The 17879-nt window shown below is 39.5% G+C and overlaps 6 non-coding genes across 6 annotated transcripts; all 6 read right to left on the bottom strand.

Annotated features, from left to right (window-relative positions):
- Window positions 1–1006: 1006 nt before the first annotated feature.
- Window positions 1007–1079, bottom strand: trnav-cac (transfer RNA valine (anticodon CAC)). The gene has a single exon. It is a non-coding gene; the product is annotated as a tRNA-Val (tRNA).
- A 2879-nt stretch (window positions 1080–3958) lies between these two features.
- trnav-cac (transfer RNA valine (anticodon CAC)) lies at window positions 3959–4031 on the bottom strand. The gene has a single exon. It is a non-coding gene; the product is annotated as a tRNA-Val (tRNA).
- An 8685-nt stretch (window positions 4032–12716) lies between these two features.
- On the bottom strand, window positions 12717–12789 carry trnav-cac (transfer RNA valine (anticodon CAC)). Its single transcript has one exon. It is a non-coding gene; the product is annotated as a tRNA-Val (tRNA).
- A 1387-nt stretch (window positions 12790–14176) lies between these two features.
- Window positions 14177–14249, bottom strand: trnav-cac (transfer RNA valine (anticodon CAC)). Its single transcript has one exon. It is a non-coding gene; the product is annotated as a tRNA-Val (tRNA).
- Window positions 14250–15731: 1482 nt separating this feature from the next.
- On the bottom strand, window positions 15732–15804 carry trnav-cac (transfer RNA valine (anticodon CAC)). The gene has a single exon. It is a non-coding gene; the product is annotated as a tRNA-Val (tRNA).
- A 1468-nt stretch (window positions 15805–17272) lies between these two features.
- Window positions 17273–17345, bottom strand: trnav-cac (transfer RNA valine (anticodon CAC)). Its single transcript has one exon. It is a non-coding gene; the product is annotated as a tRNA-Val (tRNA).
- Window positions 17346–17879: the final 534 nt, after the last annotated feature.

The following is a 17879-nucleotide window of genomic DNA, read 5'->3' as shown; positions in this document are numbered from 1 at the left end:
TTTACATTCACACAGGACACCGGATAAGACAAGAGAATACTCCAGATGTAACAGACTGACCCTAGCCCCCCGACACATAAACTACTGCAGCATAAATACTGGAGGCTGAGAGAAGCTGTCATTCTGGTCACATTCATACACATCGCAAGGTGGAGGTCACCAAAAAAACGGCAACATTGATCCACAGGTCGGAGAGGCAGACAGCAAGGTTTAGACAAACCTCAACTGTTTCAAACCATATGCTAGCCTAGGGGCATTGGGAAATATTGTCTAGACCAGTGATATTTAAAGTCGGGGTCGGGGGGACTGCAGTGGGGATATATATATTCATTATTTAGGAACAAAAAATTATGAGTACAGATTATTGTATGAGACAATATAGAAACGTTTTTGAGAAAGTTAATTAGAAAAAAAGTATTTGATTGGGTAATTGAAGGTTATTTGTTGATGTAAAAAAAAAATGTAACGTACCGATTTTAAAGTTGTATTTAGGGTGGGATCACAAGAAATGATTGCAAAAAAATGGGCACCCCAGAAATTCTGTAGGAAAAAATGGTGTCCCTGCTGAAAAGGTTTGAATACCATTGGTCTAGACACATTTTTCCAGGGGAGATGAAGTTTATAAATTGACTGGCTGGGCCGTGGGACAGTGGATGCGCATTTATAAATCTAATGGATCCGCTAACAGGCACTACCCGCAGAATGCTGGGATGGTGGTGCTTCAACTCCCTGCTCTTAACCAATTAGCATCCAGGATCCAAACAACCTGTTTTATAACTTTGCATTACCTCTGGTTATTGAAAGACATGTCTAAGACTGGTCTATTCATGTATTCTGTAGGCCTATGTATTTGTTTCGTTTTTTTTCAGTTATCACTATCTGCCTCTGGTTATTGAAAGACATGTCTAAGACTGGTCTATTCATGTATTCTGCAGGCCTATGTATTTGTTTCGTTTTTTTCAGTTATGACCCTGTTTCTGTCATCACTATCTGTTTTGTTAAAATTTGTTTCCGCCCGGTTTCGAACCGGGGACCTTTCGCGTGTGAGGCGAACGTGATAACTACTACACTACAGAAACTACAAGAAAAAAATTGGAAGTCATGGAAAATGTTAGGAATGCCCACAAGTCTACCGCCCATAATATCCCAAATAGAGTACCACAGTAGGAGTCATAATACCCAGAAGAACTAGCGGTCGAACAGGGAAATGGTTCCAATCGTTTTTCCACCATTCATATTCCCCACAGGGGATTTTAAAAACAATTAAAAAAGGCCTGTGTTTCTTGTTGGCTTACCCTGGCATGGTAACCGTGTAATTCTCTCTAGGACAAGGTGACTTTTATAAAAAATATTCGCCTGTATTTACCCCCCCAAAATTAAATGCTAATTAACTGCTAATGTGGCTATCATAAAGAACTACAAATGTATTATTTTAAGTGTTTCTAAAATCCCCTGTGGGAAAAATGAATGGTGGAAAAATGGTTGGAACTATTTCCCTGTTTGACCGCTAGGTTTTATGGGTATTATGACACCTCAACTGTGGGGCTTTTCCCAGTTTTATTTGACAATTTGTATCATGTTAAATATTAGCCACTATCGGGAGCCACTGTCAGTAACAGCCACATACATTTATTTTGGCATACTTTCATTCTGTTGACCTTTCTTTAATCTGTCACATCCTTGTGAATTGTTCCTGAGGGTTGCTAGCATTAGTGAATCATATTAAGCTAAAGTATTGCAATAATTTGGGACATGTAGCCTATTTGAATCATTATGGAACTCAGACCACACGTAGCAGGAATTTATTCAGAGCGCCCAAGCTAGCCACCCCAGCAGAGTGCGTTACGCGACTTAAAAGGGTAAGTCTGAATAGCAAATACTGAGAAGTGCGTAGGAAAAGCATGAATTCCTAAATTGGGATCGAGCCCTAAGTGAATAGGCTTACTGTCTAATTTGTTAAAATGTGCTTCCGCCCGGTCTCCTTTCGCGTGTTAGGCGAACGTGATAACCGCTACACTACGGAAACTGCATGAGTAGGATACTAAGGGTGTGACTTTGGCTGGGTGGGTGGGTGGGGCATTTATCGCTCTCAGAACCTAATGAAGTCAGAAATGACTTAGCTCATTAACTAAGCAATAAGGCTTGAGATCCTGGGAATTATCGTGTGAATAACTCCTGAATAAGCTCTCAGAACCTAATGAAGTCAGAAATGACTTAGTCCATTAACTAAGCAATAAGGCTTGAGATCCCGGGAATTATCGTGTGAATAACTCCTGAATAAGGGCTGATTCACCGTAGGGATGGTTTGGCTGAGCAGCCGGCTCTTGGAAGAGTCTTGGTGGTTCCAAACTTCTTCCTTTTAAGAATGATGGAAGCCACTGTGTTCTTGGGTACCTTCAATGCTGCAGAAATGTATCGGTACCCTTCCCCACGTCTGTGCCTCGACACAATCCTGTCTCGGAGCTCTAGGGACAATTCCTTCCACCTCATGGCTTAGTTTATGCTCTGACATGCACTGTCAACTGTGGAACCTTATATAGACAGACAGGTGTGTGCCTTTTCAAATCATGACCAATCCATTGAATTTACCACAGGTGGACTCCAATCAAGTTGTAGAAACATCTCAAGGATGATCAATGGAAACAGGATGGACCTGAGCTCAATTTCCAGCCTCATAGCAAAGGGTCTGAAAACGTATGTAAATAAGGTATTTTTTAAATATTTTTTTATGAATTAAAAATGATATGTTATCGCTTTGTCATTATGGGGTATTGTGTGTAGATAGATTTTATTTGACTTAATCCATTTTCAGAATAAGGCTGTAACGTAACAAAATGTGGAAAAAAGTAAGGGGTCTGAATACTTTCCGAATGCACTGTAGCTATGCAGGCTAGCTACTTTTCCTTTGCTAGCCAGCCAACTAAATCTATCACACAATCACATCAAGAAGCTGAAATGACAGAAAACTGTCTGCACTTTTGTTTGTTTTACCTTGGATTATATTGCCATTTCTTTGGATATATCCATTATAATGACCCTGATAAATTAATTTGCCTGTCTCAGGGAAGCTGTCATTCTGGTCACATTCATACACATCGCACGGTGGAGGTCACCAAAAAAACGGCAACATTGATCCACAGGTCGGAGAGGCAGACAGCAAGGTTTAGACAAACCTCAACTGTTTCAAACCATATGCTAGCCTAGGGGCATTGGGAAATATTGTCTAGACCAGTGATATTTAAAGTCGGGGTCGGGGGGACTGCAGTGGGGATATATATATTCATTATTTAGGAACAAAAAATTAATAGTACAGATTATTGTATGAGACAATATAGAAACGTTTTTGAGAAAGTTAATTAGAAAAAAAGTATTTGATAAGGTAATTGAAGGTTATTTGTTGATGTAAAAAAAAATATAAAGTACCGATTTCAAAGTTGTATTTGGGGTGGGATCACAAGAAATGATTGCAAAAAAATGGGCACCCCAGAAATTCTGTAGGAAAAAATGGTGTCCCTGCTGAAAAGGTTTGAATACCATTGGTCTAGACACATTTTTCCAGGGGAGATGAAGTTTATAAATTGACTGGCTGGGCCGTGGGACAGTGGATGCGCATTTATAAATCTAATGGATCCGCTAACAGGCACTACCCGCAGAATGCTGGGATGGTGGTGCTTCAACTCCCTGCTCTTAACCAATTAGCATCCAGGATCCAAACAACCTGTTTTATAACTTTGCATTACCTCTGGTTATTGAAAGACATGTCTAAGACTGGTCTATTCATGTATTCTGTAGGCCTATGTATTTGTTTCGTTTTTTTTCAGTTATCACTATCTGCCTCTGGTTATTGAAAGACATGTCTAAGACTGGTCTATTCATGTATTCTGCAGGCCTATGTATTTGTTTCGTTTTTTTCAGTTATGACCCTGTTTCTGTCATCACTATCTGTTTTGTTAAAATTTGTTTCCGCCCGGTTTCGAACCGGGGACCTTTCGCGTGTGAGGCGAACGTGATAACCACTACACTACAGAAACTACAAGAAAAAAATTGGAAGTCATGGAAATGTTAGGAATGCCCACAAGTCTACCGCCCATAATATCCCAAATAGAGTACCACAGTAGGAGTCATAATACCCAGAAGAACTAGCGGTCGAACAGGGAAATGGTTCCAATCGTTTTTCCACCATTCATATTCCCCACAGGGGATTTTAAAAACAATTAAAAAAGGCCTGTGTTTCTTGTTGGCTTACCCTGGCATGGTAACCGTGTAATTCTCTCTAGGACAAGGTGACTTTTATAAAAAATATTCGCCTGTATTTACCCCCCCAAAATTAAATGCTAATTAACTGCTAATGTGGCTATCATAAAGAACTACAAATGTATTATTTTAAGTGTTTCTAAAATCCCCTATGGGAAAAATGAATGGTGGAAAAATGGTTGGAACCATTTCCCTGTTTGACCGCTAGGTTTTATGGGTATTATGACACCTCCACTGTGGGGCTTTTCCCAGTTTTATTTGACAATTTGTATCATGTTAAATATTAGCCACTATCGGGAGCCACTGTCAGTAACAGCCACATACATTTATTTTGGCATACTTTCATTCCGTTGACCTTTCTTTAATCTGTCACATCCTTGTGAATTGTTCCTGAGGGTTGCTAGCATTAGTGAATCATATTAAGCTAAAGTATTGCAATAATTTGGGACATGTAGCCTTTTTGAATCATTATGGAACTCAGACCACACGTAGCAGGAATTTATTCAGAGCGCCCAAGCTAGCCACCCCAGCAGAGTGCGTTACGCGACTTAAAAGGGTAAGTCTGAATAGCAAATACTGAGAAGTGCGTAGGAAAAGCATGAATTCCTAAATTGGGATCGAGCCCTAAGTGAATAGGCTAACTGTCTAATTTGTTAAAATGTGCTTCCGCCCGGTCTCCTTTCGCGTGTTAGGCGAACGTGATAACCGCTACACTACGGAAACTGCATGAGTAGGATACTAAGGGTGTGACTTTGGCTGGGTGGGTGGGTGGGGCATTTATCGCTCTCAGAACCTAATGAAGTCAGAAATGACTTAGCTCATTAACTAAGCAATAAGGCTTGAGATCCTGGGAATTATCGTGTGAATAACTCCTGAATAAGCTCTCAGAACCTAATGAAGTCAGAAATGACTTAGTCCATTAACTAAGCAATAAGGCTTGAGATCCCGGGAATTATCGTGTGAATAACTCCTGAATAAGGGCTGATTCACCGTAGGGATGGTTTGGCTGAGCAGCCGGCTCTTGGAAGAGTCTTGGTGGTTCCAAACTTCTTCCTTTTAAGAATGATGGAAGCCACTGTGTTCTTGGGTACCTTCAATGCTGCAGAAATGTATCGGTACCCTTCCCCACGTCTGTGCCTCGACACAATCCTGTCTCGGAGCTCTAGGGACAATTCCTTCCACCTCATGGCTTAGTTTATGCTCTGACATGCACTGTCAACTGTGGAACCTTATATAGACAGACAGGTGTGTGCCTTTTCAAATCATGACCAATCCATTGAATTTACCACAGGTGGACTCCAATCAAGTTGTAGAAACATCTCAAGGATGATCAATGGAAACAGGATGGACCTGAGCTCAATTTCCAGCCTCATAGCAAAGGGTCTGAAAACGTATGTAAATAAGGTATTTTTTAAATATTTTTTTATGAATTAAAAATGATATGTTATCGCTTTGTCATTATGGGGTATTGTGTGTAGATAGATTTTATTTGACTTAATCCATTTTCAGAATAAGGCTGTAACGTAACAAAATGTGGAAAAAAGTAAGGGGTCTGAATACTTTCCGAATGCACTGTAGCTATGCAGGCTAGCTACTTTTCCTTTGCTAGCCAGCCAACTAAATCTATCACACAATCACATCAAGCAGCTGAAATTACAAAAAACTGTCTGCACTTTTGTTTGTTTTACCTTGGATTATATTGCCATTTCTTTGGATATATCCATTATAATGACCCTGATAAATTAATTTGCCTGGCTCAGAGAAGCTGTCATTCTGGTCACATTCATACACATTGCACGGTGGAGGTCACCAAAAAAACGGCAACATTGATCCACAGGTCGGAGAGGCAGACAGCAAGGTTTATACAAACCTCAACTGTTTCAAACCATATGCTAGCCTAGAGGCATTGGGAAATATTGTGTAGACCAGTGATATTTAAAGTGGGGGTCGGGGGGACTGCAGTGGGGATATATATATTCATTATTTAGGAACAAAAAATTATGAGTACAGATTATTGTATGAGACCATATAGAAACGTTTTTGAGAAAGTTAATTAGAAAAAAAGTATTTGATTGGGTAATTGAAGGTTATTTGTTGATGTAAAAAAAAATGTAACGTACCGATTTTAAAGTTGTATTTGGGGTGGGATCACAAGAAATGAATGCAAAAAAATGGGGACCCTAGAAATTCTGTAGGAAAAAATGGTGTCCCTGCTGAAAAGGTTTGAATACCATTGGTCTAGACACATTTTTCCAGGGGAGATGAAGTTTATAAATTGACTGGCTGGGCCGTGGGACAGTGGATGCGCATTTATAAATCTAATGGGAGCGCTAAAAGGCTCTACCAGCAGAATGCTGGGATGGTGGTGCTTCAACTCCCTGCTATTAACCAATTAGCATCCAGGATCCAAACAACCTGTTTTATAACATTGCATTGCCTCCGGTTATTGAAAGACATGTCTAAGACTGGTCTATTCATGTATTCTGTAGGCCTATGTATTTGTTTCGTTTTTTTTCAGTTATCACTATCTGCCTCTGGTTATTGAAAGACATGTCTAAGACTGGTCTATTCATGTATTCTGCTGGCCTATGTATTTGTTTGGTTTTTTTCAGTTATGACCCTGTTTCTGTCATCACTATCTGTTTTGTTAAAATTTGTTTCCGCACGGATTCAAACCAGGGACCTTTCGCGTGTGACGCGAACGTGATAACCACTACACTACGGAAACTACAAGAAAAAGAGTGGAAGTCATGGAAAATGTTAGGAATGCCCACAAGTCTACCGCCCATAATATCCCAAATAGAGTACCACAGTAGGAGTCATAATACCCATAAGAACTAGCGGTCGAACAGGGAAATGGTTCCAATCGTTTTTCCACCATTCATATTCCCCACAGGGGATTTTAAAAACACTTAAAAAAGGCCTGTGTTTCTTGTTGGCTTACCCTGGCATGGTAACCGTGTAATTCTCTCTAGGACAAGGTGACTTTTAGAAAAAATATTCGCCTGTATTTACCCCCCCAAAATTAAATGCTAATTAACTGCTAATGTGGCTATCATAAAGAACTACAAATGTATTATTTTTAGTGTTTCTAAAATCCCATATGGGAAAAATGAATGGTGGAAAAATGGTTGGAACTATTTCCCTGTTTGACCGCTAGGTTTTATGGGTATTATGACACCTCAACTGTGGGGCTTTTCCCAGTTTTATTTGACAATTTGTATCATGTTAAATATTAGCCACTATCGGGAGCCACTGTCAGTAACAGCCACATACATTTATTTTGGCATACTTTCATTCCGTTGACCTTTCTTTAATCTGTCACATCCTTGTGAATTGTTCCTGAGGGTTGCTAGCATTAGTGAATCATATTAAGCTAAAGTATTGCAATAATTTGGGACATGTAGCCTATTTGAATCATTATGGAACTCAGACCACACATAGCAGGAATTTATTCAGAGCGCCCAAGCTAGCCACCCCAGCAGAGTGCGTTACGCGACTTAAAAGGGTAAGTCTGAATAGCAAATACTGAGAAGTGCGTAGGAAAAGCATGAATTCCTAAATTGGGATCGAGCCCTAAGTGAATAGGCTTACTGTCTAATTTGTTATAATGTGCTTCCGCCCGGTCTCCTTTCGCGTGTTAGGCGAACGTGATAACCGCTACACTACGGAAACTGCATGAGTAGGATACTAAGGGTGTGACTTTGGCTGGGTGGGTGGGTGGGGCATTTATCGCTCTCAGAACCTAATGAAGTCAGAAATGACTTAACTCATTAACTAAGCAATAAGGCTTGAGATCCTGTGAATTATCGTGTGAATAACTCCTGAATAAGGGCTGATTCACCGTAGGGATGGTTTGGCTGAGCAGCCGGCTCTTGGAAGAGTCTTGGTGGTTCCAAACTTCTTCCTTTTAAGAATGATGGAAGCCACTGTGTTCTTGGGTACCTTCAATGCTGCAGAAATGTATCGGTACCCTTCCCCACGTCTGTGCCTCGACACAATCCTGTCTCGGAGCTCTAGGGACAATTCCTTCCACCTCATGGCTTAGTTTATGCTCTGACATGCACTGTCAACTGTGGAACCTTATATAGACAGACAGGTGTGTGCCTTTTCAAATCATGACCAATCCATTGAATTTACCACAGGTGGACTCCAATCAAGTTGTAGAAACATCTCAAGGATGATCAATGGAAACAGGATGGACCTGAGCTCAATTTCCAGCCTCATAGCAAAGGGTCTGAAAACGTATGTAAATAAGGTATTTTTTAAATCTTTTTTTATGAATTAAAAATTATATGTTATCGCTTTGTCATTATGGGGTATTGTGTGAAGATAGATTTTATTTGACTTAATCCATTTTCAGAATAAGGCTGTAACGTAACAAAATGTGGAAAAAAGTAAGGGGTCTGAATACTTTCCAAATGCACTGTAGCTATGCAGGCTAGCTACTTTTCCTTTGCTAGCCAGCCAACTAAATCTATCACACAATCACATCAAGCAGCTGAAATGACAGAAAACTGTCTGCACTTTTGTTTGTTTTACCTTGGATTATATTGCCATTTTTTTGGATATATCCATTATAATGACCCTGATAAATTAATTTGCCTGTCTCAGGGAAGCTGTCATTCTGGTCACATTCATTCACATCGCACGGTGGAGGTCACCAAAAAAACGGCAACATTGATCCACAGGTCGGAGAGGCAGACAGCAAGGTTTAGACAAACCTCAACTGTTTCAAACCATATGCTAGCCTAGGGGCATTGGGAAATATTGTCTAGACCAGTGATATTTAAAGTCGGGGTCGGGGGGACTGCAAGTGGGGATATATATATTCATTATTTAGGAACAAAAAATTAATAGTACAGATTATTGTATGAGACAATATAGAAACGTTTTTGAGAAAGTTAATTAGAAAAAAAGTATTTGATTGGGTAATTGAAGGTTATTTGTTGATGTAAAAAAAAATGTAACGTACCGATTTCAAAGTTGTACTTGGGGTGGGATCACAAGAAATGATTGCAAAAAAATGGGGACCCCAGAAATTCTGTAGGAAAAAATGGTGTCCCTGCTGAAAAGGTTTGAATACCATTGGTCTAGACACATTTTTCCAGGGGAGATGAAGTTTATAAATTGACTGGCTGGGCCGTGGGACAGTGGATGCGCATTTATAAATCTAATGGATCCGCTAACAGGCACTACCCGCAGAATGCTGGGATGGTGGTGCTTCAACTCCCTGCTCTTAACCAATTAGCATCCAGGATCCAAACAACCTGTTTTATAACTTTGCATTGCCTCTGGTTATTGAAAGACATGTCTAAGACTGGTCTATTCATGTATTCTGTAGGCCTATGTATTTGTTTCGTTTTTTTTCAGTTATCACTATCTGCCTCTGGTTATTGAAAGACATGTCTAAGACTGGTCTATTCATGTATTCTGCAGGCCTATGTATTTGTTTCGTTTTTTTCAGTTATGACCCTGTTTCTGTCATCACTATCTGTTTTGTTAAAATTTGTTTCCGCACGGTTTCGAAACGGGGACCTTTCGCGTGTGAGGCGAACGTGATAACCACTACACTACAGAAACTACAAGAAAAAAAGTGGAAGTCATGGAAAATGTTAGGAATGCCCACAAGTCTACCGCCCATAATATCCCAAATAGATTACCACAGTAGGAGTCATAATACCCAGAAGAACTAGCGGTCAAACAGGGAAATGGTTCCAATCGTTTTTCCACCATTCATATTCCCCACAGGGGATTTTAAAAACAATTAAAAAAGGCCTGTGTTTCTTGTTGGCTTACCCTGGCATGGTAACCGTGTAATTCTCTCTAGGACAAGGTGACTTTTATAAAAAATATTCGCCTGTATTTACCCCCCCAAAATTAAATGCTAATTAACTGCTAATGTGGCTATCATAAAGAACTACAAATGTATTATTTTTTGTGTTTCTAAAATCCCCTATGGGAAAAATGAATGGTGGAAAAATGGTTGCAACCATTTCCCTGTTTGACCGCTAGGTTTTATGGGTATTATGACACCTCCACTGTGGGGCTTTTCCCAGTTTTATTTGACAATTTGTATCATGTTAAATATTAGCCACTATCGGGAGCCACTGTCAGTAACAGCCACATACATTTATTTTGGCATACTTTCATTCCGTTGACCTTTCTTTAATCTGTCACATCCTTGTGAATTGTTCCTGAGGGTTGCTAGCATTAATGAATCATATTAAGCTAAAGTATTGCAATAATTTGGGACATGTAGCCTTTTTGAATCATTATGGAACTCAGACCACACGTAGCAGGAATTTATTCAGAGCGCCCAAGCTAGCCACCCCAGCAGAGTGCGTTACGCGACTTAAAAGGGTAAGTCTGAATAGCAAATACTGAGAAGTGCGTAGGAAAAGCATGAATTCCTAAATTGGGATCGAGCCCTAAGTGAATAGGCTTACTGTCTAATTTGTTAAAATGTGCTTCCGCCCGGTCTCCTTTCGCGTGTTAGGCGAACGTGATAACCGCTACACTACGGAAACTGCATGAGTAGGATACTAAGGGTGTGACTTTGGCTGGGTGGGTGGGGGGGGCATTTATCGCTCTCAGAACCTAATGAAGTCAGAAATGACTTAGCTCATTAACTAAGCAATAAGGCTTGAGATCCTGGGAATTATCGTGTGAATAACTCCTGAATAAGCTCTCAGAACCTAATGAAGTCAGAAATGACTTAGTCCATTAACTAAGCAATAAGGCTTGAGATCCCGGGAATTATCGTGTGAATAACTCCTGAATAAGGGCTGATTCACCGTAGGGATGGTTTGGCTGAGCAGCCGGCTCTTGGAAGAGTCTTGGTGGTTCCAAACTTGTTCCTTTTAAATATGATGGAAGCCACTGTGTTCTTGGGTACCTTCAATGCTGCAGAAATGTATCGGTACCCTTCCCCACGTCTGTGCCTCGACACAATCCTGTCTCGGAGCTCTAGGGACAATTCCTTCCACCTCATGGCTTAGTTTATGCTCTGACATGCACTGTCAACTGTGGAACCTTATATAGACAGACAGGTGTGTGCCTTTTCAAATCATGACCAATCCATTGAATTTACCACAGGTGGACTCCAATCAAGTTGTAGAAACATCTCAAGGATGATCAATGGAAACAGGATGGACCTGAGCTCAATTTCCAGCCTCATAGCAAAGGGTCTGAAAACGTATGTAAATAAGGTATTTTTTAAATATTTTTTTATGAATTAAAAATGATATGTTATCGCTTTGTCATTATGGGGTATTGTGTGTAGATAGATTTTATTTGACTTAATCCATTTTCAGAATAAGGCTGTAACGTAACAAAATGTGGAAAAAAGTAAGGGGTCTGAATACTTTCCGAATGCACTGTAGCTATGCAGGCTAGCTACTTTTCCTTTGCTAGCCAGCCAACTAAATCTATCACACAATCACATCAAGCAGCTGAAATGACAGAAAACTGTCTGCTCTTTTGTTTGTTTTACCTTGGATTATATTGCCATTTCTTTGGATATATCCATTATAATGACCCTGATCAATTAATTTGCCTGGCTCAGAGAAGCTGTCATTCTGGTCACATTCATACACATCGCACGGTGGAGGTCACCAAAAAAACGGCAACATTGATCCACAGGTCGGAGAGGCAGACAGCAAGGTTTAGACAAACCTCAACTGTTTCAAACCATATGCTAGCCTAGGGGCATTGGGAAATATTGTCTAGACCAGTGATATTTAAAGTGGGGGTCGGGGGGACTGCAGTGGGGATATATATATTCATTATTTAGGAACAAAAAATTAAGAGTACAGATTATTGTATGAGACAATATAGAAACGTTTTTGAGAAAGTTAATTAGAAAAAAAGTATTTGATTGGGTAATTGAAGGTTATTTGTTGATGTAAAAAAAAATGTAACGTACCGATTTTAAAGTTGTATTTGGGGTGGGATCACAAGAAATGATTGCAAAAAAATGGGCACCCCAGAAATTCTGTAGGAAAAAATGGTGTCCCTGCTGAAAAGGTTTGAATACCATTGGTCTAGACACATTTTTCCAGGGGAGATGAAGTTTATAAATTGACTGGCTGGGCCGTGGGACAGTGGATGCGCATTTATAAATCTAATGGAACCGCTAACAGGCACTACACGCAGAATGCTGGGATGGTGGTGCTTCAACTCCCTGCTATTAACCAATTAGCATCCAGGATCCAAACAACCTGTTTAATAACATTGCATTGCCTCTGGTTATTGAAAGACATGTCTAAGACTGGTCTATTCATGTATTCTGTAGGCCTATGTATTTGTTTCGTTTTTTTTCAGTTATCACTATCTGCCTCTGGTTATTGAAAGACATGTCTAAGACTGGTCTATTCATGTATTCTGCAGGCCTATTTATTTGTTTCGTTTTTTTCAGTTATGACCCTGTTTCGGTCATCACTATCTGTTTTGTTAAAATGTGTTTCCGCCCGGTTTCGAACCAGGGACCTTTCGCGTGTGAGGCGAACGTGATAACCACTACACCACAGAATCTACAAGAAAAAGAGTGGAAGTCATGGAAAATGTTAGGAATGCCCACAAGTCTACCGCCCATAATATCCCAAATAGAGTACCACAGTAGGAGTCATAATACCCATAAGAACTAGCGGTCGAACAGGGAAATGGTTCCAATCGTTTTTCCACCATTCATATTCCCCACAGGGGATTTTAAAAACAATTAAAAAAGGCCTGTGTTTCTTGTTGGCTTACCCTGGCATGGTAACCGTGTAATTCTCTCTAGGACAAGGTGACTTTTATAAAAAATATTTGCCTGTATTTACCCCCCCAAAATTAAATGCTAATTAACTGCTAATGTGGCTATCATAAAGAACTACAAATGTATTATTTTAAGTGTTTCTAAAATACCCTATGGGAAAAATGAATGGTGGAAAATGGTTGGAACCATTTCCCTGTTTGACCGCTAGGTTTTATGGGTATTATGACACCTCCACTGTGGGGCTTTTCCCATTTTTATTTGACAATTTGTATCATGTTAAATATTAGCCACTATCGGGAGCCACTGACAGTAACAGCCACATACATTTATTTTGGCATACTTTCATTCCGTTGACCTTTCTTTAATCTGTCACATCCTTGTGAATTGTTCCTGAGGGTTGCTAGCATTAGTGAATCATATTAAGCTAAAGTATTGCAATAATTTGGGACATGTAGCCTATTTGAATTGACAAACCTCAACTGTTTCAAACCATATGCTAGCCTAGGGGCATTGGGAAATATTGTCTAGACCAGTGATATTTAAAGTGGGGGTCGGGGGGACTGCAGTGGGGATATATATATTCATTATTTAGGAACAAAAAATTATGAGTACAGATTATTGTATGAGACAATATAGAAACGTTTTTGAGAAAGTTAATTAGAAAAAAAGTATTTGATTGCGTAATTGAAGGTTATTTTTTGATGTAAAAAAAAATGTAACGTACCGATTTTAAAGTTGTATTTGGGGTGGGATCACAAGAAATGATTGCAAAAAAATGGGGACCCCAGAGATTCTGTAGGAAAAAATGGTGTCCCTGCTGAAAACGTTTGAATACCATTGGTCTAAACACATTTTTCCAGGGGAGATGAAGTTTATAAATTGACTGGCTGGGCCGTGGGACAGTGGATGCGCATTTATAAATCTAATGGAACCGCTAACAGGCACTACCCGCAGAATGCTGGGATGGTGGTGCTTCAACTCCCTGCTATTAACCAATTAGCATCCAGGATCCAAACAACCTGTTTTATAACATTGCATTGCCTCTGGTTATTGAAAGACATGTCTAAGACTGGTCTATTCATGTATTCTGCAGGCCTATGTATTTGTTTCGTTTTTTTCAGTTATGACCCTGTTTCTGTCATCACTATCTGTTTTGTTAAAATTTGTTTCCGCCCGGTTTCAAACCGGGGACCTTTCGCGTGTGAGGCGAACGTGATAACCACTACACTACGGAAACTACAAGAAAAAGAGTGGAAGTCATGGCAAATGTTAGGAATGCCCACAAGTCTACCACCCATAATATCCCAAATAGAGTACCACAGTAGGAGTCATAATACCCATAAGAACTAGCGGTCGAACAGGGTAATGGTTCCAATCGTTTTTCCACCATTCATATTCCCCACAGGGGATTTTAAAAACAATTAAAAAAGGCCTGTGTTTCTTGTTGGCTTACCCTGGCATGGTAACCGTGTAATTCTCTCTAGGACAAGGTGACTTTTATAAAAAATATTCGCCTGTATTTACCCCCCCAAAATGAAATGCTAATTAACTGCTAATGTGGCTATCATAAAGAACTACAAATGTATTATTTTAAGTGTTTCTAAAATCCCCTATGGGAAAAATGAATGGTGGAAAAATGGTTGGAACCATTTCCCTGTTTGACCGCTAGGTTTTATGGGTATTATGACACCTCTACTGTGGGGCTTTTCCCAGTTTTATTTGACAATTTGTATCATGTTAAATATTAGCCACTATCGGGAGCCACTGTCAGTAACAGCCACATACATTTATTTTGGCATACTTTCATTCCGTTGACCTTTCTTTAATCTGTCACATCCTTGTGAATTGTTCCTGAGGGTTGCTAGCATTAGTGAATCATATTAAGCTAAAGTATTGCAATAATTTGGGACATGTAGCCTATTTGAATTGACAAACCTCAACTGTTTCAAACCATATGCTAGCCTAGGGGCATTGGGAAATATTGTCTAGACCAGTGATATTTAAAGTGGGGGTCGGGGGGACTGCAGTGGGGATATATATATTCATTATTTAGGAACAAAAAATTATGAGTACAGATTATTGTATGAGACAATATAGAAACGTTTTTGAGAAAGTTAATTAGAAAAAAGTATTTGATTGGGTAATTGAAGGTTATTTTTTGATGTAAAAAAAAATGTAACGTACCGATTTTAAAGTTGTATTTGGGGTGGGATCACAAGAAATGATTGCAAAAAAATGGGGACCCCAGAGATTCTGTAGGAAAAAATGGTGTCCCTGCTGAAAAGGTTTGAATACCATTGGTCTAAACACATTTTTCCAGGGGAGATGAAGTTTATAAATTGACTGGCTGGGCCGTGGGACAGTGGATGCGCATTTATAAATCTAATGGAACCGCTAACAGGCACTACACGCAGAATGCTGGGATGGTGGTGCTTCAACTCCCTGCTATTAACCAATTAGCATCCAGGATCCAAACAACCTGTTTAATAACATTGCATTGCCTCTGGTTATTGAAAGACATGTCTAAGACTGGTCTATTCATGTATTCTGTAGGCCTATGTATTTGTTTCGTTTTTTTTCAGTTATCACTATCTGCCTCTGGTTATTGAAAGACATGTCTAAGACTGGTCTATTCATGTATTCTGCAGGCCTATTTATTTGTTTCGTTTTTTTCAGTTATGACCCTGTTTCGGTCATCACTATCTGTTTTGTTAAAATTTGTTTCCGCCTGGTTTCGAACCAGGGACCTTTCGCGTGTGAGGCGAACGTGATAACCACTACACCACAGAATCTACAAGAAAAAGAGTGGAAGTCATGGAAAATGTTAGGAATGCCCACAAGTCTACCGCCCATAATATCCCAAATAGAGTACCACAGTAGGAGTCATAATACCCATAAGAACTAGCGGTCGAACAGGGAAATGGTTCCAATCGTTTTTCCACCATTCATATTCCCCACAGGGGATTTTAAAAACAATTAAAAAAGGCCTGTGTTTCTTGTTGGCTTACCCTGGCATGGTAACCGTGTAATTCTCTCTAGGACAAGGTGACTTTTATAAAAAATATTTGCCTGTATTTACCCCCCCAAAATTAAATGCTAATTAACTGCTAATGTGGCTATCATAAAGAACTACAAATGTATTATTTTAAGTGTTTCTAAAATCCCCTATGGGAAAAATGAATGGTGGAAAAATGGTTGGAACTATTTCCCTGTTTGACCGCTAGGTTTTATGGGTATTGTGACACCTCTACTGTGGGGCTTTTCCCAGTTTTATTTGACAATTTGTATCATGTTAAATATTAGCCACTATCGGGAGCCACTGTCAGTAACAGCCACATACATTTATTTTGGCATACTTTCATTCCGTTGACCTTTCTTTAATCTGTCACATCCTTGTGAATTGTTCCTGAGGGTTGCTAGCATTAGTGAATCATATTAAGCTAAAGTATTGCAATAATTTGGGACATGTAGCCTATTTGAATTGACAAACCTCAACTATTTCAAACCATATGCTAGCCTAGGGGCATTGGGAAATATTGTCTAGACCAGTGATATTTAAAGTCGGGGTCGGGGGGACTGCAGTGGGGATATATATATTCATTATTTAGGAACAAAAAATTATGAGTACAGATTATTGTATGAGACAATATAGAAACGTTTTTGAGAAAGTTAATTAGAAAAAAAGTATTTGATTGGGTAATTGAAGGTTATTTGTTGATGTAAAAAAAAATGTAACGTACCGATTTTAAAGTTGTATTTGGGGTGGGATCACAAGAAATGATTGCAAAAAAATGGGGACCCCAGAAATTCTGTAGGAAAACATGGTGTCCCTGCTGAAAAGGTTTGAATACCATTGGTCTAGACACATTTTTCCAGGGGAGATGAAGTTTATAAATTGACTGGCTGGGCCGTGGGACAGTGGATGCGCATTTATAAATCTAATGGAACCGCTAACAGGCACTACCCGCAGAATGCTGGGATGTTGGTGCTTCAACTCCCTGCTATTAACCAATTAGCATCCAGGATCCAAACAACCTGTTTTGTAACATTGCATTGCCTCTGGTTATTGAAAGACATGTCTAAGACTGGTCTTTTCATGTATTCTGTAGGCCTATGTATTTGTTTCGTTTTTTTTCAGTTATCACTATCTGCCTCTGGTCTAAGATTGGTCTATTCATGTATTCTGCAGGCCTATTTATTTGTTTCGTTTTTTTCAGTTATGACCCTGTTTCGGTCATCACTATCTGTTTTGTTAAAATCTGTTTCCGCCCGGTTTCGAACCAGGGACCTTTCGCGTGTGAGGCAAACGTGATAACCACTACACTACAGAAACTACAAGAAAAAGAGTGGAAGTCATGGAAAATGTTAGGAATGCCCACAAGTCTACCGCCCATAATATCCCAAATAGAGTACCACAGTAGGAGTCATAATACCCATAAGAACTAGCGGTCGAACAGGGAAATGGTTCCAATCGTTTTTCCACCATTCATATTCCCCACAGGGGATTTTAAAAACAATTAAAAAAGGCCCGTGTTTCTTCTTGGCTTACCCTGGCATGGTAACCGTGTAATTCTCTCTAGGACAAGGTGACTTTTATAAAAAATATTTGCCTGTATTTACCCCCCCAAAATTAAATGCTAATTAACTGCTAATGTGGCTATCATAAAGAACTACAAATGTATTATTTTAAGTGTTTCTAAAATACCCTATGGGAAAAATGAATGGTGGAAAAATGGTTGGAACCATTTCCCTGTTTGACCGCTAGGTTTTATGGGTATTATGACACCTCCACTGTGGGGCTTTTCCCAGTTTTATTTGACAATTTGTATCATGTTAAATATTAGCCACTATCGGGAGCCACTGTCAG

This window comes from Salmo trutta, unplaced genomic scaffold (assembly GCF_901001165.1).
Source record: "Salmo trutta unplaced genomic scaffold, fSalTru1.1, whole genome shotgun sequence".
NCBI lineage: Eukaryota > Metazoa > Chordata > Actinopteri > Salmoniformes > Salmonidae > Salmo > Salmo trutta.
Note: the sequence above shows the minus strand (reverse complement) of the source record. Positions and strands in the feature narration are given on the sequence as shown.